Source organism: Lycorma delicatula, chromosome 8 (assembly GCF_047948215.1).
Source record: "Lycorma delicatula isolate Av1 chromosome 8, ASM4794821v1, whole genome shotgun sequence".
Lineage (NCBI taxonomy): Eukaryota > Metazoa > Arthropoda > Insecta > Hemiptera > Fulgoridae > Lycorma > Lycorma delicatula.
In genome coordinates this window covers 140,575,343-140,598,465 of record NC_134462.1, presented here as the reverse complement: position 1 = coordinate 140,598,465, position 23,123 = coordinate 140,575,343, and the positions used below count along the sequence as shown (strand labels likewise).

At 30.3% G+C, this 23,123-nt stretch overlaps 1 protein-coding gene across 2 annotated transcripts in view; it reads right to left on the bottom strand.

The window, feature by feature from the left end:
- The window catches only part of LOC142329243 (fork head domain-containing protein crocodile-like), a 101,529-nt gene that overhangs the window by 20,019 nt on the left and 58,387 nt on the right, over nt 1–23,123 (bottom strand). The window contains exon 3 of one of the 2 annotated variants that reach the window (XM_075373653.1): nt 5,135–5,236. The exons of the other annotated variant lie outside the window; for it this stretch is intronic. The gene's annotated coding sequence lies outside the window, so the exon portion shown is untranslated. Of the gene's footprint in view, nt 1–5,134; nt 5,237–23,123 lie in introns of those variants that run through there. 2 annotated transcript variants of the gene reach the window in all.

Genomic DNA, 23,123 nt, shown 5'->3' with positions numbered 1-23,123 from the left:
ACCGACTGCCTACGAATTTCAGAAGGTTTAACGTTTAGACGGTTTAAATAACTTATGACTCCACTAACTTCATAGTCGGCGGCAACATCGATTTTCCTATTCATTTTATAACGTAATCAAAGATACTGCAACGCGAAAACTTACAAACAACAATGCAGTGTGTACATTACTAGCGTGGCCATGAACGAGCAGGTTCGCCAACCTTAAGGAGAGAAATTTCCCAGAGGTCTCTACTTTAGAGATAACTCTCGTAAATAAATTTCGAATTTTTCTAAATTTTCTTTGTTTTATTCAACCTTCCTTACACCATTTTTTTAGAATTAAATTCTTTCCGGGTTTTATTTAAAATTTTTATATGTTTATTACTCATTTAACAAATTTATTGTACATCAAACATAAAAACCAGGGCTTTTTTTACCCCGATTTATTGGTTTTCATCCCAGATTTCTCTAAACTTACTGCAGATGGGGTACTGGGACCTATTTTATACTATAATTCAGGTCAAAAACCACAATAAAATCACTAATTTTGTCGCTTAAATTATGTCCAAAAAATTTCAATACGACCTCATTTCACCGGGGTAGCTGAAATCCAAGCGAAATCTTTCATACGCCGTAACTCGCAAACGAACCATTTTAAAACAAATGTTTACATTAATTTTTTCCTTTATTTTTACGAAGAGAATAGGTTATGAAAGTTCCAGGAGAACTTCGTGGTACACACAGTATGTAACATATAATTACACTAATTAATGAAAAAGAATACTGTTCATATTTTACTAGTGCAAAGTAATTTTTTATCGCTTCCAAATAACAAATGGTTACTTAATTTACTTCTTTTTTTTTTTTTTTGGAGGAGGGAAGTCAAATTAGTTTGTTTTTCACAATTACCGTAACTTCTGTTTGAGAATGATATTAAGAAATAATTACTGCTCTTTTTTATTAATAATATATTATGTAAGTAATTAACTATTATACCCAAAATATTCGTCAATATTTAAAGAAGAAAACAACAAAAAAGCTTTTACGTACAACTTATTTAAATATCGTATTTTTTACGAGCTATAAAACTTTTTTTATTACAGTTTCGAAAACCTGTAGCGGATAAACGATGAAAACGGTTCTAACTAAAACGAAATACAAAGTAACGATATCAGCAGGAACTAGTTTAAAATAGAATTTAATGTAAAGCATTACGGTTGTTCGGGAAACTAAAATAAGTGTAATAAATATTACAGGTACACTTGTAACACGAACACAGGACGTAACTGCCTTCGAGCTACGATTCAAAACCTGCAAAAAATATCCATACCTCCAGAAACGATCAATCGATATCTATTTTAATGAAATTTCTGTAAATAAAATTGTAGATAATAAAACAACTAATTTATACAACCGAATACATTTTTAAACTTATTTTTACATTAACCAAGTAGAAATTTAAACGATATTATTTTTTAAGTTTTGTAAAATTTCATTTTACGGCTTAAAACAGGATAATCTGTAAATTACGGCAATAATATAGTTTTTTAAGAATTAATAAAATAGGAAACAACAAAACTTAATATCTGAACTCTTACCGATAATAATTAGTGTTCCGAACTCGACTTCGGGGTCATTATAAAGATTGATTAACATCCTACCGTTACAAAATATATGTCGGTTGTATTTTTGAAAAAATAAATAGATTTTTAATTTAATAAGCGTGAATTTGGAGATCGAATTTTTTTAATGAATTTGTAAATTGAAAATTTTCCCGATATAAAAGTAAATAAAATGTCTGCAATTTCATCACGGGATCAAGAAAAGAAAATATTTTCAGAATTATCCAGATGCGTTAGATTTTTGGATATTTTTTCCGAACGAAGTAAACTTGAAAAACACACGCCATATAAAGAATCAAATTGTATAATCTTTGTTAGAATTCTTAATAAAGATATTTACGTGTTATCTATTTCGGTCGCATACATTGCGTAATTCACCTCCTAACCGTACGAGGGTTATTCATCCTGCCCAGAGAACATTTTTAGTTTGTAGAAAATATCCTGACGTTTGTAAAATAAAATATTTTAATCGTCATAAAAGTTTTATTTAAGTAAAAATCTTATCTATATTTGCAGTAGGTAGTTTACGTACTTACGAATAAACACAGAATTCATATTAAATAGCGATGTTGACAGTTATTTTTTAAAAAATCGGATAAAAATTTCCCTAAAAACAACTTCCAAAAGAGATAAACAATGAATTACTGGATAGCTTTAGCTTTACCGCACTAAATGTTCCCAGCGAAGCGGCAATAAAAATGGCAAGCGATACATTTCTATCCCTAATGAGATTTACCAAGTCGTGCCGTTCTACCAAGCTCTGATGCAACAACACAATCGACTGTATATCCTTGTATTACTAAATCCGATAGATGAACGAAAGGTTTCACCTTTCTAAGTTGTCGCTAATCTTCTTGCCGCATACACGCCACCGTGATCCGTAAAATAAGACGGTGTTCATCCGTCGGCATTCTAGTCGCAAATCAAATTCCAACGCGCACTCGGCATTCCTGTCCGAATTAATTCTTCTCTTTTTCAAAGGAGGTTCGAAGGAAACACTGCTTTCGTCTAGATCAGATCTGGTTTTCAGTTCACGTGACTTTGGATGCGGCCAATCTTACCGTAGACGAATAATCCAGCTCCAGTCAGATTCACATAGAGCCGGTACACTTAAAGCGATCAACCGCAGGAAGTTACCCGGCTTGAGATCCTTGCATGTGCGGACTGAGTCTGAATCTGGCACGAAGCTATCTGGCTAATCTGGCATCTTCTGGCTAAGACACGAGGCGACTATTATTTCTCTTATCGGTCTTACTTTTATAGACTTGGAAACAAAAATAAAATTGAAATTTTACTTATCCTAACCGATTGAAAGGGTGGATTTTCCCCCTTGTCTTCAATTACAGGGATAAGTTTAGATTAATAATCCCCATTTGTACCGTTGGATCTGAAATAAGATAGCTTACCTGTACGTCCTCTAAAGGAGAACAATATTTGGTTCAAATGATATCGATGTTTACGAATGAATAGATAACTTTACATAAAGAATCGTAAATTAATTACTTTAAATCCAATAACTTTCTAATTAATCGATCAGTTATTAAACAAAAAATAATAATACAAATAAAGACATATAACTAAATAATAACTAATTATTAATTTATTAACCGAGTACAACAGAAAATTTAAGCGGTCCGATTTAACGACACACTGTTAGAGAATAAAAAAATCCAACGTGGACACTACATGACTTCCTTGTACGCCTATTAAATAACACATTTTTTCTGCCCTTCATTTAAACTTATTTCATTTGAAAGTGATATACGATCCTTCAATTCTTTAATAAAGCGGACAAGTACACGATCGCTGAAATATTAGTTTTTATTAACGTCAAATATTTATACGATTAGTAGTTCAACAATCTTACAATAAATATTAGGATAGAGTAAAAGTCTCTTTACTACTATTACTAGATCAGCATTGTTAGTATCTTCGTGAGTTGCTGATTAACAAAAATTTCAAATTTCTGGTGTGTCGTATAAATAAAAGTTAATAATAATTAAACTATTCCGTTTAGTGAACGCCTGTATACCGGTTACAAATGTTAATTTCGATCTTACGGTGTAAAATATTCAGTTTTTATGATCGGATTATTTGATGAATAATCAGAAATGAAAAAGAAACAATCATAAGGAAAAAATAAAGATTACGTGAAAAAATATCTCTCAAAAAACAAGAAGATGAATATGAAGGAGAAGAAAATGTTAAGAATAAAAAAATTAAGAGAAGATGAAATATATAAAGAGGAAGAAAACGTTTACACCAAGAAAAGAATAAAAAGATTAAGAGAGGGTGGTGAATATAAAGACTGAGAAAATTTAAAAACTAGAGAACGTGTAAACAATTTAAGATCAGAATTCAAACCAAAAAGCGATTAAATGATCGGCAACAAAAAACAAATAAACGAAATGATGATCATCTCTGACTTAGGGAGAATATTGTCCGATAATATCAGAGAAGTAATCAACTAAACGATAACAATTTTTGCATTTTATTAAAGATCGGCCATGCATGTCTCAGTGTATATGTTGTTCTTGTGAGGGTCTATTTTTCAGTCATTCTGTAATTAACTTTAATGTGGATAAAATAAACTAGAAAATCCAAAAACAATACGATTCTAAATTGTATTTTTCAATTAATATTAAATAATGTTTCACCAAATCTATTACATATACATATTTGTAATAATGCCTATGAAATCATTTAAATACATTTTTAAAAGTACATAAAATTTTACTTCATTAATAACTTCTGATTTTTTTCATATTTTTTTGTTTTATTGTTATTATTGAATTATTATTTATCGTAAACCTTTTATTTACAATCAGGGTTAATAAATTATTAATAAATCAATATATTTAAATAAAAAAAATCAGATGAAATCCGATTCGAACCGATGTGCCTTCCCTTGTAGGATCAAAATATTTTATTAATTAAAATCTTATTTGGCTATAACTCTAGAACCGATGAAATTAAGTACCACGTATCGTGTATTGTTAAAAAGCTCTCGATGAGGGCTTCTTACTGCGCTTAAGAAAAAGTCCAAAATTCAAATTTTTGTGGAAGTTTGGGCTTTTTTGGACACTTTTGGTTCAGTCAATTGCAATCAAAAGAGGAGGTGCACAACTAGATGTTACGACAGTCCTAAATCCAAGATTTCAACATCCTACAGCTAATCGTTTTTGAGTTATACGAGAGACGTACATACGTACGTACAGACGACACGCCGAAACTAGTCAAAATGGATTCAAGGATGGTCAAAATGGAGATTTCCGTTGAAATCTGAAACCGAAATTTCTCGCGATCACAATACTTCGTTTATTTGTACAAAATTGTTTTAACTGCATTCAAACAAAAATTAGTTGCATTTATTACGCATAATTACGTGGACTATAAATTTATTACAGGTAAAGTATTCAAAGGAAAGTTAGAGAGAACAGCGGAGCGATTCTACTTCGGCTACACTTTTGTTAATATTTTTAAACGCTAACATTTATGTAAATAAAAAATAAAGATAAACATAAATAATTACCAGAATATATGAAGCGTATGATTAAAAATTTCATCCATTTAAATAAACCAACTTGTTAAACTCGGGTGTATATCCAAACGATACGTTTTAATGCCAGAAACCTTAAACAGATCAATTTGCGCAAAATAAAAGATAGTGGTAACATCGTCGGTAAAAGACAAAACAAATAGTTTTATTACGGGTAAACTAATCTTTTTGGGTTTATTTTATTTTATTTTTTTATAAAACGAATTAATTAAACATTTTCAGAAAAAAACGTTCGCATAGATTATTTTTTATACAAGATAAATAATAAATCTTATACGCCAGTGAAAAATAGTGCACCAACATTACGAAAAGTTATGAAACATATTTTATTTAATTTTCAGATTTAAATCGACCGATTTAAAATGATAAAGCTAAACTGTAAAAATATCACCAAATCGGTCGTTAAACTAAGTGTCAACATAGTCGTCGTAGTAATAATAATCTATTTTAAAAGTGACAGTAGAAGTTAACAGGAGGATAAAATGCAAGGCACGTCTCGTCCGTGGGCTTGGCCTGACCCCGAACGGTCAACCCTCAGATCTTACAACCTCTATCTTGCCTTCTTACTAAAGCATCCATCCTTCGTATTAAGAGGGGTATGAAAAGAGATTTACGAAGAGGAAGACCACCTGCAGCGAATCTTCGACAAGTTAACTCGCACATCTTCGTTCTTATTCATCAGATGTCAAACACTACTAACTGAGTTTTAACGACCCTAATCTACAACGGGGGTGGTTCTCTTATTTATAAGTGTTGAAGTCCATCGATTTAATTTTAATAGCTTTAGAATTTCCGGTCAAAATATTTGCCCGGATATTAATCGAAATCGATAAATACGTACGAGAATAAAAATTTTAATGTAAATTTTATAAAAAGCGGATCGTAATTTCAATTTACCTCTTAAAATCTCAGAATCGTTTTACGGTTCTCAGTTACGTTCCAGAAGCGACACTTTATCTATTTTAAAATCTCGTGCACAATCTACAAGTTATGGCGATCGATTAATAACGGGAATATTTACTTATTCCTTCTTAATTGCAGAAAAAAATTGTTTCTTTACAACGTTCTTTATGAATTCAAGCAAGCCGACAATAGTAAAAATACGTTTAAAAAGTACACGTCAAAACAATTTACAGTAAGAAACGTTTACTTTACATTGTCGCGTAATTTATAGATTTTAATGTCCATATAGTTCTTTTATGAAAACAAAAATTCAGTCTGATGGTTAATTCGTCGTCGCAAATCAGCTAATTAACAGCTGATTTTCGAAGTCAAAAGTTCTGAGGTTGAAATTCTAGTAAACGGCAGTCGCTTTTATGCGAATTTAAATAATAAACAGTGGATATCGGAGTACTTCGGTGGTCGGGGTTCAATTAACCACACGTTTCAGGAACGGTCGGCCTGAGTCTGTTCACGACTACACTTAGTATACAGTATGTAAAAATTTAAGCGTAATGTTAAATAGAAAATAACATATTTTTAATACAGTTACATTTATTGACGTTCCGATATTAAAATTTATAAATACAGTTGTTCTCGATCAAGTTATCTGTTAGAAAACACTTAATTAAAAAATAAATTAAAAACAAAGGCGCGTTCTCAGAGTCGTTAACGACTCGTGTAGAATACATGTAAAACAGGTAATTTTTCGTTAAAATGTTTTCCAACATAATTATATGGAAGTAACTTACTACCGTAAAATAACATGACCGGCTAGAGGTCAAGAATCAGTAATAAACTACTTAACTGCAAATCAGAAGACAGCAGAACTGTTTAGAAACACAAGTTCTTAGAGGAGAAGTAGGAACAGATCACCGACACGACAGAGGAAGAATACGGACCCACCGGGTTGGTCTAGTGGTTAACGCGTCTTTACAAATCAGCTAATTTCAAATTCGAGAGTTCCAACGTTCAAATCCTAGTAAAGGCTACCTTTTATGCTAACTTTTATACGGATTTGAATACTAGATCGTAAATACCGGTGTTCTTTGGCGGTCGGGTTTCAATTAACCACACATCTCAGAAACGGCCGACCTGAGACTGTACAAGACTACACTACATTTACACTCATACATATCTTCCTCATTCATCCTCTGAAGTAATACCTGACGGTGATTCCGGGAGTCTAAACATAAAAAAAAGAGGAAGAATACGGACTTACAATACAAGATCCACTCCTTGAAAAAAACTGAGTAAAATTGCTTTATAATGATGATAGATTAGATATCCGTAACGATGCAATTCTATTAAGTTATGACATTAACAAAGAGCGAGATAATATAAAGGGAATATAAAAAAGAGAAAAATATGAAGCCCTTGGATGTAGGAAACGATCGGCAAAGAAAAATATAATTTTTTGGAACGAGAAGAGATCCAAAAAGCCGTTAAGAAGAAAAAAGAAGCATTTATGAGGTGGCTCACGAAAAAAGATGAAAAAGACAAAGAAGAGTATAACAGATAAAGAATCATCGCTAAGAAGATTTGTCGGAATCATCAAAATAAGAAATGCAACTCTTATAACAAAACTAGAAAAGGACATCCACGGGCGACAAAACATAGCATACAAAGTAACGAAACGTCTAAACAGCGAGGAGAGGGATCCTTGCGAAAATAGAGACTGTAAACCAGGAAAATTCTTAGAATATTTTTAACGACTGTGGTCGATCGATGAACAGAATGATGAGGACGAGAGAGATAATACGGTGTACGAAATGGACAGCAAAAACAGAAAGGCTGCTGGACACGATGGAATTGCAGTACAGTTACTAAGATATACTTCAAGTGACGTGAAGCAGAGATATTTACATTTATTAAATACGTGCTGGGAAAGGAAGATCGTCCCAGATGAAAGGAGAGTGGCTACCGTTGAACCCATCTTTAAGAAAGGAGAAAGAAGCGAATACAAAAACTATAGAGGAATTAGCCCGTTACCATCCGGATATAAAGTATTCTCAAGAATTATAACAAAAGGACTTAAAAATACAGTAGAAACGATTCTGAGAGGAACAAGCTGGTTTCAGAAAGGTTAGAAATTCTACAGATAATATATTTGGAACGAAGCGGCCGATAGAAAAACATTAGGAATTCGGGAAGGAAACGCATATGATACATGCAGATTTAGAGAAAGCGTTTGACAAAGTAGTAACACAAAAGTTTCGGCAAATATTAAACAAACAAGGAATTCCAAAACAGTTCATAGGCACCATACTAGAAATGTATAGAGGCACCGAGATAGCTATTTTAGGGAAGGGAAATAATAGAATAAGGATAAATTTAGGAGTTCGACAAGGCTGTAGTATGTCGCCGATATTGTTTAACGTATACATAGACCACCTTTTGCGACAACGGATAGATAATATGCCAGATTATATATAATAATTAAATTCTAAACGATTTTTAGACGATGTAGTAATTATTATTGAACAGAGTACCCGTTTACTTTAATTTGAAGTTGATTATAAAGTTATAACAAAAGTCGGTTAAATCGACTAGGGGTCATCATAAATACAATAAATAAATAGATCTTACGTGTTTTTCTTTCACCGTTACTCTTTCACAACTTTAACAAACGGAATATAATCGAGTCGTTGGGTCACAAGTCATTTATTTTTTCGGTTCTAGTTTCACAGGACCACGGATAAGCTTGCGATTACGAATTCTTCTGATGTTTCTTTTCTTTGTTCCCGATGTTTTCTCATTCTAAGCGCATCTGCTTTCATTATAATTTATAGTATTATAAATTTAACAGAATAACATATTATAAATCGATTATTTAATTATTAAATGGTTAACATTTAACAGTTTATTTTAAGCTTTTTCCTTTGTATTTTTTCTTGCTTATCGTGTTCTTACAACCACTTTTCTCAATTTTGCTTTCCTAGTCAATTATTGAAACAATTTAACAGCGAAATATGAATAAATTTTTAGAAACTAAGTTAGTTTAAAATAATCAAACGCTAGTTAATTGATAATTATGTTCGTTTTATTTAAATATACGATTCTGGTCATCTATATATATTTTAGAAGTTTTGTAATGATATTACCAATTTATTTAGCAAAAGAGCAATTTTTAATGTAGCTGTAGCTTCCAAAATACTGTATTTTTTTAAAAATAAATATTTTTTTTTACTTTCTCGGCGCAGGAAAGTATAAAGATCGGTCAACAAACCTAAAAAAATTGGTCTTTTTTAAGATTTATGCCTTAAGGAAACCAACAAATTGTAACAGTCAAAGTACATTTAAATAATCTGAGAAAAAATGTATTTTTCCAACGCACTCGAGTCCCAAACACGTCCGGGGACATATTTGTGCGAATATAAGTTAGCCCGTATTCGGTCTTATAACTCTGAACCCGTTCTCTGATTTTCTTAAAACTCGATAGATAGGTACTAATTTCAGAAGGAAAGAACGTATTAAATCTTTTCCGAAACCGGAAAAGGGATGGAAACATTTTTATTTAATATTCACCCGCTTCCCAAAATAATAACTTCATATATTTTTCGTTTTTTAGCTGTATTTTGCTTCACGAAAGCAATTAACGGGAGTTTTTTGGATGTATATTTTCTATATTCATAGAGCTTCGAACCACTATAAAATGTTTTTGAACGTCCAGCTGCAATGTTGTCGGTAACCAAAATATTTTTTTAATTAAACATTTTTTTCTAATTTATTTTAAATTTACATTCATCCCGAAAAGTATCCGTCGCATTTAAAATGTAAAAATTTTCATTTTTTGATAAACCCTTACTCTTTAGTATTTCTTAAAAAACAGCTAAAGATTTTCACCCTCTTCCTCGGAACTTACATATTTAGAATTACGGCTTTTTCATTGCATTTTTTGAACAATTTTAAAAATTTATTTTTTTTTATTTATTACCACCGCTTAAGGGTTATTTTCTTAAAAAATTAATTTTACGCCAACGCTTCTTGTGTACGAGAGCCCAGAAAATGAAAAAAAAAAATTGTTTTCACAATTCTAAGTTTTTAATGCTCAAAACGTATTTCAATAAACAATAAAGTCACTCAAATAATTTAATGCCGCTCCCCGCACGAGGGAGTTCCCCATTACAAAAAATATATCAAATTTTTTTTAAAATTATTTATAATCAATTTTAGCGATCATTTTAATCATTAAAATTGTTTTTTTTTTTTAATTTTCGTAATAAAAAAAAATCATATGAGCCGCCAAATGTTCAAAAAGTCGAAAACATTTTTCGAAATTGATATGCTTTAGTAAAATTTCTGGTAACTAATTGCTTTATGCTGTTGAGCATCTCGGCTTCAAAAAGTAAAATTAAGCGATTTAAATTTAATCAAACAAATAATTTTATACATTTAACAAGCACAGAAATAATTACCTTTTTTTAATTTCTTTATTTAACTGCTCATCGTAAAATTAGGCAGATATTTTTTCATAAAAAATAAAAAAAAGAATTCATAATTTTGGTTTATCAGAATAAAAAGAAATTATTTTATCATAAACATACAAATAAAGCTTAAAAAATTGAATCGATGCGACCGATACAGTTAATGCAATATCATTAATTAATTACTCGTTATAATTAACGGGCAGTTTTTAAAAACGAATTGCATAACGTGACCGATTAGCCGGAAAAGTATATAATTCATTACCGGCTTTTTTGAATCCTTTGCTTTATATGATTCTTTAATATAAAATTTTATATATATACACACACACACAAATATAACAGTACGATATATTTCAGATAAATAATCATATTGTTTAATTTTCCCTTTTAGTATGACTAGTAATTGTTATTAATAGAATTGTGTAAAATTTTTTATTTTATAAGATTTATTTATTAACTGTAATATATAATGCTATTATCATTAAAAAAAAATATTATAAAAAACTTATAAAAGAGATTACCAGCCCTAATTTACTTGATTTTACCCAGCATTTGATTTGTCTGTACTCATCCCCAGAGATCGTCGGCCTTGTCTTAACGATTTCGTTCATTTTTACATTACAAAACATCGTAAAGATTTTTATATTAACATTTATTTCAAATTAAAAATCCTTATTTTTTTATTTTATTTATTTTTATTAAACCGGGGTAACAGAGCGGAACTCATATCGGTCAGCTTTAAGGTAACGCGATATAAATTAATACGTGAATACAAACGATTACTGCTAATTATTTACGCATATAAAAATAATATAATATTATAAAATGAATATTTAATAAAAGACTTCATTACGACGTGGAGGAGGGGAGGAGGGGACCGATTAAAATAAAACGATTTTTATACGATGTAATTTAACACCAAAACATTTACGAATAATGAATATAATAAAATACAAATTATTTAAAAGTTTTACAACAAAATTATTACTAATATTATTACATCATAAACGTTTTAATTTTTTAAATGTACTTTAAAATATTTTAAAATTTAACGTACGAACGACATTATATTATACAATATACAGGATATCAAATTACATGAAATATTAGCAAACGTTTAACGATTTTTAAATTCAAAAAAAAACACGCGGTATATTATTATACAGAATTATTTAAATATATTTAGTATAAAATGAAAATAATATATCTTTTACACTACCCTAAACGTTATGAAAAAAAAAAGAGGAAACATTTCATATTAATAAGCCCACTCTTATTCATTTATTTTATTAATTAATTTCATGCACATTTTATGACAAAATTTGAGGAAAATAGCGGACAGAATAATATAATGTCGGTACACGAATTTATGCTAACGATAGGGGGATAGAAGGTACGAAAAGAGAAAAAGTTAGCCCGACACACAACTCGGAAAAAGAGACAACAAATAATGTTAATGAAGTAGAAAATATTAATTGAATAATTGGCCTATAAAATTATGAATTTATTTATTCTCTTATTTAATCAGACACACAAATATATCAACAAAAATAATAATAATAATAATAATAATAATGAATTCATACAACAGTTTTTAAAAAATTATTGCTATTTTTAAATATTCATTATTTTTAAATAGATGATACGTGTAGTAGTATAATTTTTCTTTTTTTTTAATTTATTTAATAAACGAATGATTTAATAATAAAAGCATCGCTTTTAAATATTTACCTTTAAAAATATCCAATTTATATTTTAATTAATTTTTTTTAGGATATATCATTTAAAAACAAATTATAAAAACAACAGGCTAAATCTTCATTATTACACAATAATCAACAGCGATTCTTAATGTTTTTTTTATTTATTTTTTTTTTATAACATTTATACGGTCGTAAAAAAATAAAAACAACAAAAAGCTAAATATGCTATATCAAAATACCAGAAAAAATTTTAGATTTAAAAAAAGAATTAAAAAGTAGATACTTTGACTTATCGTTAGATTCTGGTTAAAAAAAAACCGTGAGAGAAACACTGTAATAGGTTTACGAATATCTCGTACAAAGAATAAAACATCAATATTATGCGAGTAAAGATTATTTTAACATTTTCAGTAATTAAAATGCTATAAGTCATTAAAAACACCTGATTTCATCTGTTTTATAGACGCTAATAATTTAGTATAATCCTCAAATTACGATCGATTCTGATGTCTAAAGTCCAACAGCAATTCAGGTACCTGCAGTCGCATGCACTGCTACTATACCTAGGCAGACATTTAAAAAAATAAAGTTAGAAAATATGCCATAAATAAAACAATAGCTTTTTTCGATTTTTGAGGAACGGGAGAATTTAGGGCGATTTTTTTGAACCGGTTTTTCAATAAAACATTTTAATCGGTGTTTTAATTTCTCCTTCCCCATTTTGGCAGCCGAAGGACTGCATACCGACTGTTATTTAACTTTCATTTTTTTCTTTCCCGCATTTTTCAAGTTTTCCCACATCTTTTCGTTCTTTCTGACTGTTTTCTCTTCTTCCTCGGATCTATTTTGCTTCTCCTTTTTTGGGGGGGATTTATTCGTTTTATGTTTTTGATCGTTTTTCAAAATTATTCTATTTTTTTTTTTTTTTGCACTTTCTGCGGTAATTTGTTTTAATTTTAAATCTTCAGAGGTTTCTGCAAACCGTATCGCTTACTGTTTTTTTGCGAAGCGTTCTAATACTTTCATCGTTAAACTATTCATTCCATAAACTAACATTTCTGTATTCGATTCAACCTAAACGCGATCGTAAAATTAAACCGTTTCCCTTTTAATTGTATTAGAATTTTCCGGTTTATAAAGTTTTTTATCGGGTTGTTTTTTCCGGTTTTTGTAAGCGTGAAGAAATTTTTTTTATCGCGGATAGATAAGCGTTCACTGGCGCACAAACCTTTTTATTTTAAAACGATATTGTTGTATCTTAATTTTGCACCTCTTGTTAAGGAATTCTTTATTATAAAAGTTTTTGGTTAATACAAAAGATTTATTTAGTTTTATTATTATAGCCGTTAGGGGTTTCTTTTCTAATTAATTTTGTTCTATTATTTCACTCGGGTTACTTAGTCGACTGTCTTTTTCTATTTCTTCTGATTTTGTTTTTAAAACTTTTAATGCGGTTAGTCATATATTTTGTTTTTTCGCAAGTAATTTGTAGAACAACCGTTCTGATAACGTCTTCTTTTTTTTAGTTTTAGGCTTATAAGGAAATAAATAAAAATGAATTTTATAATAACGACAACGTTTGAATAATTTTGCTAAGGATCGCGGTGAAATATTTGTTTTATTTTACAGCCGACAAACTGATTAAAAAAGAGGGGACAGTTTGGTAAAAAAAAGCATAAAATATGCTAGAATATTTCCTCAAACGAGTAAAGTTTTAATATTAAGTGTTTAACCTTTGTTTAAGTAATCTAACCTTTCAAAATTCGAAAAGCGAGAGGTTAAAAAAAAATTATAAAATAAAAATTTTATTAGATTTTAATTTACGTATCTTTATTTATATTTAATGTAATTGTGTATATGTTAATTATTAATTTTCTCCAGAATCCGTAAATATCGAGCACATTTATTGGTTAAAAAGCCAAAATATTTTTAAACAGCTGTTATACACAATTAAATTCAGAATACACGGCCATATTTCAATTTAATTATGAACTTTCACCTACGCGGTTATAAATGAGGTAATTTATGTTTATTTTTACTCTACTTGAACATCTAAGAGTTGAATCTAATACTTCACAGAAATATTAGTTTCTTGACATCGATTAAAGATTACTACGATTATTATTATTTTTATAGATAATTGATGTTACGATGTAATCTATTCAAAAAATATTAATTTATATTAAATAAATTTCATTTCGAATTACTTAAAATAGTTAGACTAACCGTTGCTTTAAAATAATTATCCATCACTATTTTCATTTAAAACCTAATAAAATATGTGGATGAATATATGTCGGTTTTCTTTTACCTATTACGGTAGTTTGTAGTTTGCGCATGAAGACCGACTTTTCGTTATTTTATCTTGTATAATTTTTTGGGCCAGAAATATACGAAAAGAGAATTAAATGAGAAAACTAAGAGAGGTATATTTTGTTTTAAATTTAATATTAAAACGTATTCTCTGCCGACAAGAAAATTAAATTATTATAACCCCTATATAACCTCAAACTGAGGTTACGTTTCCTGTTGACCTTAAATTGAGCTTAACTCAGGAACGACTAAACTAATCTTCAAATTTCGAAATTTAAATGAAATCGATGCAGTAGTTTAGGAGATTTTGGAACACGGACGGTGTCTGTAATTCTCATACCGCAAAACGTAAAGAAAGTCAGGATGTATTCCGCTGTAGGACTGCACGGCTTAAACCTTTTTCTGTAGAAGCCAGATATTAAAATAACAACTCGATGTAAAAATTAATTTTTGAATTCATTTAAATAATCATAACCGCCATTATTACTGCAATTATTATCGTTACGGGCCATCATTATCGTTACTGCCATTATTATTCGGGTGGCCAATAGGCGACAATATATGACAGCACTGTTCAAACAAGTTCTTATGTTGATTACGCCGGCCCCTGTACTCGCAGAGATAAGAGTCTAAAAGATTAAAATGTTTGCCGCACTGTTTTTCTGCGTTTTGCTAAACGCCAAGTGCTTTCAATTCCTTGCGTGCGACCACCAGTCTCAGAATCAACGAAATTATATATACGGTTGAAAGTACTGTGCGTAATGTTCTGGTAACAGTTGAATGTCGTCATAAGCTTTCCAATAATCCGACAATATAATTGATCCAGGCAAAATACTTTCTGAATAATAACTGCGCTGATCTGTCTTCCACGGCGTAAAAAAAAACATTTTTTTGCCTGACGACAAAAGCATCCAAAAACCCACCGTTGATATAGAACACGTCCAACTTGATTTTTTCGTCGAGAAACAGACTTTCGTCTATCTTTACGTGAAGGCCTGAGCCACCGATTTTTATACGATTTCCTAAAATGCTAATCTGCACAAACTTCACGCGTGTAGTTTGCACGATCAGCGGAAGTCGAATAACTTATCTCTAATTCTTCTTCGCAGAATTTTATTATTGTCATCTGTTTTGACCCACAATAAACGTATCGAATTGCTTTATGTACAGGCAATTTTGAGCTATTTAAATAAGTATTTTTTTTACATATTGATACTCACTCTTTTAGGTAGATTTCATAAGAAAGCTACCTATCGTAACGGGTACCGTGATCGACTTCCGGAAAAACCACCGGACGGTGGTTTTGGGGTCTGGAAGATGTGAAACGCGAAGATATGTCGAAATTCACTTTCTTGTGAACACGTTAACTACCGTAACTTTTAGTGAAATTGTTTCTTAAAAATACCACGACCCAAAATCTCGGTCGAGTTTGTTAACGGCCAAATCGGACCGTCGGGGTGGAAATGGGTGGTCTTTTTCGTAAAAACAAAATATCGCTATTACTTTCTTATTAAGTAAAATATAGAATTCGTTTAAAGTTCCTACTATTCTTTGGATAATTTTTGACCAACCATCGGCCTAGGAGGGTGAAAAAATTCGGTTTCGAAGACAAAAAAGAATCATACCTCCGTTAATAAGCAAATTATCGAATCGGTTTAAAGCGGTCGTTAGTCCTCTAAACATTACCTAAAATGTCTGTCTGAAACGATTTTTGATACGACCAACCTTTACGGTAAGGGATGACCAAAATTTGCTGGAATTTTAAGAAGATGGATCTTTTAGTACGATAAACATGTGAAAAGTTTTTCACGTGCAACCGTTGTCGTATCGAGTAAATTTTAAGTTTTTCTTAACTTTACGATGGAAATCTTTTTTATTCTCTACTTACCACCTGTGAAATCTACCTCCAACTTCCGGAGTGCCGAAAGGGATTTTTTTTAATAACAAGTCCGACGTTGCTTAATGTTACTGAAAGCGTTTGTCATAGCTTTCTAAGAATACGTGCTGTCGGCACGTATTCGTAGATTGTGAAGTAATTTTTCCCCTATAAAATTTTCACCGCTTTTCATTACTGTTAATTTCCTGCACTAATCTAAATAAATCTATAAACGGTTTACGTAAAACGCAGTACTAAAACTGACCTGGAAGGCCTACATAATGAAATAATATTACGCGGTATTAGTACCGATAAGATTAAGACCTTAATAATGATAAAGGCAACACTCGCTACCGAATGGTCTGATAGCTTTGATTGAAAGCTAGAAACTACTTTATTATTTGAACTCGTTTATTTCATTATCGGAAAAAGTTTAAGCCGTGCAGTCCTATAATGGAAAAGGTCTGAAAGTTCATTTTCACTCACCAATATCACCATGCGACCGAAAAAAATACCTCAAATTGAGGTTATGTTGTCGATCTTAAACCGAGCGTAACTAAAGAAGACTCGATCAGTCTTCATAAAATTTTCAAATCCGTAACTTCAGATGCACTAGTACAGCGTATTAAAATTTCAATGAAATCGATCAAATAATTTTGGAGTTTTTTGAGCCATAAATGTTATACGTAGATATATATAAAAGGAAGTTTCATTTTAAGTAAACGGTTGGTATATTCGTACTCCTCATACATCAAAACGTAAAGAAAATTCAATTTCACACCCCATCACACCGTGCGACCGAAAGTAATACTGTACTCTTAATCAAAAAGTCGGTAAAAAGCTGACAAAGTATAACAAAATTTTTCCTGTTACGCCGGTAGATTCATGATTTCTAAAATAAGATTACAGCAAAAAAATTCCCAAATTTCGAAAAAAGTTTTTTATGTTAGGAGCTTCCTTATTCTCTGATACTAATTTAGACGAATTCTATTAATAAAGAAGCGATCCCTAACAAAAAAAATAATTTAAAAGAAAATTGTTTTAAAATATTGAAAATAAAGGTTTAACTTTTATTAAAGAAATGAAAAAATTGCTTCTCATTTTAGATCCGGAATATAATACAGGACCCAAACCTACTTTAATTTTAATAACCCTATAATTGAAGAAAAAATTAATAATAGAAATTGAAAGAGTTAGAGCGAAAACGACAAATTTTAGAGACGGAAAATAAAATTTAAAAAAATATATATTTCTAAAAATATTCACATATAGATAAATCATAACAAAAAACCCCTCTGAAGAAATTCGAAATCGGTTTTTTCGCGTATATGTGTATATTTTAATTAGGTACAACTAAGTAACAAAATAAATTTTTCATATTACAAAACAAAATAATTAAATATTTTAGAAAAATAACTAACAAAGCGATGAAATAAACTGTTGAGAATATCCGCCACTGTGCTCGATAAAGTTTTTGGTTGTCTTTCATCATTTTGATTATCATACTTCCAAATTCTTTATTCACGTCATTTTACCTAGAATCAAATTTTCTGCGACGTTTGTTTAAAACTTGTATTTAACAAAGCTATTTTACCCCAAACGTAAAATAGTGTTTTTCGATCCTTAAACCCCAGATTTTTCGAAAATACTAAAAATACAGAACTGAAATCTAATTTTTTTTTTAGTTTTTTAGATCATATTTTACATAAAATCATTATATTTACCCCGTTAATTTAGATCACGACTTTAATTTAACGAAGGTACAAAATTCAGAGCAAAATCTTTCGCCAACCGCGCTCGCTAACAAAGCGTTTCTGAATTTATGTTAATAACGACTTTCTTCTTTATTTTCGCTCTAAGAATATTTAATGAAAGGCCGTTATATTCTTTGTGAATCAGTCTGTATGAAAAATATATAATAACCTGCGTAAATGAAAGTTCATAAATATATTGTGACACGTGGCGTTTTCTATACCGTGTTATATTCTGTTTAAATCGTGGATGATGCAATTTTACTTGTGAAATTACCTTTGTTGATATTGAATTTATAACTATTTTCGATGAATTTCTTACAACGTTGAGGTATAACGTAAAATTTAATATTTAATAAACTTTATTTTACCTTGGAGATTTGAAGACAAAGCTAAAGTATCTTCGCTCAAGTTCTTTTAAAATTTTACGATCTTCTTAAAGTAAATAAATAACACAAAGTTTTATCCGTCGACTTTTACGACATTAAATATTATAAGCGAAAGAAAAATCGGGGTATATTTAATACCAAACGTAGTAATAAAATGAGGAAAGCGAACTAAACACAGAAGTAGAAAGTTTTGAAAACTTTTGTTTATTTTTAAGAAAGTTCTTATCGATTCATCTGCCTTAAAACAGACGAATAGATAAAACGAAATAGAAATATTGAAAAGAAGAAAATTATAATAACGAATACACGCAACGTACGCTAAATTCATTAAAACATTACGTTAAATATAGCAGTGCCTGCGATTAACAAGGGTATTTAGATTCAAATTTAAGTATTTATTTATCCTTCACGGAACTACAAGTCTACGACGAATTATAGCTATCCTAAGTCCTTTTTTTTAACGATTCAAAATAAATTTTGTAACGTATGAAAAATGCCAACCTCGACTCGGATTCATACGCAGAACGCTCCGTATCCGGATGAAAGACCGAAGCGCCGTCTTAAGCTAATAAAAATTGCGCAGCTCTTCGGATCGGTCTTCTTGCGTAGCTCTGCGCAAAACCGACTTTTCGTTAATTTAATTTAGTTTTATTACGTTAATATTTTTTTTGTTTTAATTCGGTTTAACATCGCTAACCGTAGAGTCCACAGATAAAGAAACGTCGACGTTCCAACTTGTAGTATCATAACGGACCACGCTTCTAACTTCCCCGCTCAAACTTTTTCAACCTTAAATTGAGCGTAACGCAAGTACGACTCGGCCGATCTTCATTAAATATATTCAAGTCGACTAATACAGAAGATCAAAATTTCAATGAAATAGATCGAGTAGTTTTGGAGATTTTCGAGCCGAAAAATGTTTTACATGCGCCTATAAATAAATATATAAGAAAACCGCAACTTAAAGGAATTGTATTTTCGTACTCCTCATACCTCAAAACGGACAGAAAATTCATTTTCACCTTCCCGATCCCACGGTGAGACCAAAAGTAACACCGTATTTTACCTTGAAAAGTGGATAAAAAAAGTCCACGCAGTTATAAAGATTGAATAATATTTTTACTTGGATAATATTTAAGGGAACTATAAATAAATGTTAAAACCGATAAGATAAAAACACAGTATTATGTTAAAAACGCTGTAAAAATTCAATTTTTTTATACGTTAGTTTTTACTTCTAAATTTCCAAGTAGGTTTTAAAATTGTTTCTGATCTGATACTGAATTTAGTCGTATCGATATGTTGAAAAGTTAAAAGTCAACCGAGATCCTATTTCTTACGACAATCGGTCGTTTGGTTCTCGCGTGATGCTGTTGCAGATGGACAGAATCACCAGAAAATTTCGCATTTATGTATTTGATTCGCTACGATTTTATTTTATTTCATACCGAAATTTCTACGATAATCTACACTTTGATAAAATAGATTAGACGTTCGGTTTTAATCAGAGGATGCACAAATTTTTGCGACGTAAATTTTACCTTTTTTAAAAAAATTGGGCTAACGACTAAAACACAACGTACAAAAACACAATAATTCAGGGAAAGATTTTTTTACCGATTAAGAGATCTTCTTGGTTCTTATACGTTAGACCGACCCGTAAAGTTAAGTGAAAATTAGAATATTATTAATTAATTTAACGTGAAAATAAAACTTTAAACGAAATAATAATTAAACGCATATGTTGGGTTTTTATTGTCTATTTTATTTTAAAAAAAATTATTAATAATAATTATTTTAAAATTAACGTTTAATATTTATATGTGATTTAATATCTCATTTATAATAATTATTACGTACGTATAACAGTACAACTAGTACGAGTATATAGAAATAACAGCAATCAGTAATTTTATTATGAAAATGTCAGTGCAGTTGAGTATTTGTGAAAATGGAAGGTGCACTTTACAATAGATGACGATACATATATATATATATATATATATCCATAGGCTACATACATATGTACCTTCATATTGTAAACTTACGCGTATACACAATCCACACTCATAAATATGTATGTAGTTATTTAAATTAATATATATTATTTTATTCTACCGATGGTTGAATTTCAATATTCTTAAGCAAACTCATTTATTTGATATATATATCTACTCGTATAACTAAATTTAAAGTAATCAGGGTGAAAAAAAATGAAATAATCTTTATAATTTGAAAAATAAAAAAAATAGTCTATTAGTGTTTAGTATTTAAGATGATATTTCCTTTAAAATAATTATTACTTATATTCACTGTTGTGGAAACCAAAAAGTTACGATATCCTGCAAAATTTGATCGAACGGGTAGATCTCGATACAGTATACTCCTTGCGATTCCGTTTTTTTTCTTTTCTGCCCGTAAACTCTTCACTGTGTAAAATTGTTATCGTGCAGCCGCGTTCCTTTCCTTAAATGAAAAGAAATGCGACAACTCGCGTTTGCACAACGGCAGTTACTTTCCCTGTCGCTTTAACGAAAGAGAGATTGCATGAACCTGTACGCAAAACCTAGGATTTTACCAAATTCTTTCGGCTTGTAAATACGAACAGCACGCGATTTATCCGGCAAGTATTAAGTCGATCAAACCCGTGCGGATGAAAATAGCGAACTGTGTCAAGCGCATTAAACACAGGCAGTACACGATTGAAATAATTGACTATACCGACTATTATACGGCCGGCGATATTAGTAATTCAAAAAATGAAAATTAAGGAACGCGTCCGCTTTCGAAATAAGATACAAATATAATTATAATAAAACCAAATAACCGTTTAATTAATACAAATTAAAACAACAAGATTTTTTCTAAATATATTTTACGCCTACATTAGTAACAGTTTTACTATTGTTTATTATTATTGAGGTACAACAAATGAGACCGATGGAAATACGTAATCTTCAATTACTGCCACCGCACGCAACTTACTTAGGCGATGTCAAATTAGAAATCTTTTTCTTTCTTGAATTCTTTAAAATATATATATTATATCTACGTTATTTATCTTAATCATCAAGTTCTGTATTTTTGTTGTATTATTTTGCCTAATAGATTTGAATAAATAAAGAATAATAGAAACTTCTTCGATATCGATTGGCTATTATTTCTTAATCTGTTTAAAATCAAATAAAGGACACAGGTAGTAAAAGTATTAGCTAAACAAAAGGTGTGTGTGTGTGTGTGTGTGTGGGTGAGTGTACCTCAGGCGATGTAGTGTTGTATATTTTGACAGGTTATTAAGTCAGTGAACACTATAATATTAGAGATGGGAAAATCAATTTTTTCTTTCTTCAAATTAACTTAAAGTGTGTGTGTGTGTGTGTGTGTGTGTGTGTGTTGTGTGTGTATGTCAGCCAGTCTGTTATACGTTGCACGTGTATGTTTACTGCCTACCATTTGTAACTAAAATAGTCCCATAGAGAAGAGAAACGATTTTGTTAAAAGTTAAGGAAACAGAAGAAGAATAGGATGAGGTTTTAAAAGGATTTAGGGATTCATCTCGTTTGTTCGTAGCAAACGGTTGACATCTTTTGTACGAAAGTCTTCTTATATGTCAACTGTGTGTCTTCTTAAGAATTAACTAATCCGTGCGACAGACATGTTTACACGAACTCTCTGAATACGCGGATATTTAGATGTCTAGTATACGCGAGTAATTTAGGAAAATCATCTACGGATTCGTTTAATAATTTGACCAAATAAGTAAAAATTACTACAAACCAAGAAAGGGTTACAGTTCAAACAATTTTCCCGATTAAAAAATCCTATTTTAATAAATGTTGGAAATTCAAAAACCATCTTTTAATTGTTTTTTGTTTTTTCTAAATTTATATTTTTGTTGACCGTACAGTACCCGATCGCTGAAAGGGATGAAATATTAAGATGCGGAAAATAAAAATAATACACAAGCTAAATAACAGGCCTTTTTTTGCGGTACCGTGATCCTATTAATACCCAGAAGGAACTTCAACATTTTTTTGTAATTGTTTTTGTACAGTTAAAAACGTTTTTCCCCTAAAATTGTTTATTTATATCCTTTCCCGTAGAAAAAGTTACATAAAACTGATCCTGATGTTTGAGAGAAGGAACCTTATAAAATTTTTAAAAAAAACTTTCAGTTAGCGATTTAAAATTTATACCGGCTTTCATTTTTATTACTTGATATGCGACACAAAGTTTATTTTAAATTAATAAATCGTATAAAAAGGTGGAATTTCAATTTCTTCTCCGAAAAAAAAAATGAAAGTAGGAAAACGATCGAATGAAAGTTTAAGCTTGACAGAATGCGTTTTGATAGATTTCATTTTTTGCGTAGGGTTGAAGATGGAATTGTATATCTAGATTTCCACGTAGATAAACTCATACTTGCTCGTAAATACCTTTTTTTGTAAAAAAACGGAACGATCGCTAATTTTGAAAATAAATTCGGAAACAACTACCGCATCGGTTTCACTGAAATTTCGATATGCATGTTAAAATGAGATGTAAATCGATCGAGTCGTT